The 944-nt window shown below is 42.5% G+C and overlaps 1 protein-coding gene across 1 annotated transcript in view; it reads left to right on the top strand.

The window, feature by feature from the left end:
• Positions 1-944, top strand: part of OGDH (oxoglutarate (alpha-ketoglutarate) dehydrogenase (lipoamide)) — a 140,153-nt gene that overhangs the window by 137,197 nt on the left and 2,012 nt on the right. The window lies entirely within an intron of this gene.

Genomic DNA, 944 nt, shown 5'->3' with positions numbered 1-944 from the left:
TTTGGACAAGAACAAACTGGGAGGAGGGTAAAGAGAATAGTGCAACAAGGAATGAATGGAAACCCAAAATCTCTGTAAATGTTTATGAAAATTAAAATATAGAAAAAAAAAGAAGTCCATATTCAGGATACTGACCCTAGAGTGATTCTAGGGTGATTCTGTGTCAGTTGAGAAGAAAGGTCTTTTTTTCTGTCTGCATTTGTATCTCTGTCTTGGCCTACCCAGGTGCTGAAGAGCTTACCAAGGCAGAGGGTTGGGGACCTGGGTCCAAACAGATAAGCTCTGCTTTCTGGTGACTTTTTTTTTCTTGGTGGTCCAGAGGTTCTATATGCTCAACGCCCCTCTCCTTTAATCTCCTGTGACACAAAATGTGTTGTTATACCTCAGGGAAACCTTGACCTCAGATAAGGGCTGTGATAGGACTAAAATGTGATTGTTTCATAAATACTTGGCTTAGCAGATCATGGGGATAGAAACCTGCACATTCTATCATTATAGAGGCATATTTCAGGGAACACACGTCAATCCATGACAGCCCCAGGTACTGTGCTGGTGGTGTCCTGCTGAAGCCACCTACACGTCCAGAGGGACCTACCTGTACAGGATGGAGGCTGACTCCTCAAAGAATACCAATGGCTGTTTTCTTTCCAGAAACCAAATTGGCCCTTTGACCCTTTCACCTCGTCACAGCCATTGCACTCATTGCTTTTATAAACACATTACTGGGAATATACCCCAAAGAGACCATAACTGACATCCAAGCAGATATATGCACACCCATGTTTATCGCGGCTTTGTTCACCTTAGCAAGGGGTTGGAGACAACTTAAGTACCCATCAACAAACAAAAGGATAGAGAAGCTGTGGTATATTCACACAATGGAATACTATGCTACATTGAAAAACAAGGAACTCATGCAATATTATTCAAAATGGGTGACCCTG

This window comes from Elephantulus edwardii, unplaced genomic scaffold (assembly GCF_000299155.1).
Source record: "Elephantulus edwardii isolate Elephantulus edwardi_28Jun2011 unplaced genomic scaffold, EleEdw1.0 scaffold00111, whole genome shotgun sequence".
NCBI classification, from domain to species: Eukaryota; Metazoa; Chordata; class Mammalia; order Macroscelidea; family Macroscelididae; genus Elephantulus; species Elephantulus edwardii.
The sequence above is the reverse complement of the archived record's forward strand: the minus strand, read 5'-3'. Positions and strand labels throughout refer to the sequence as shown.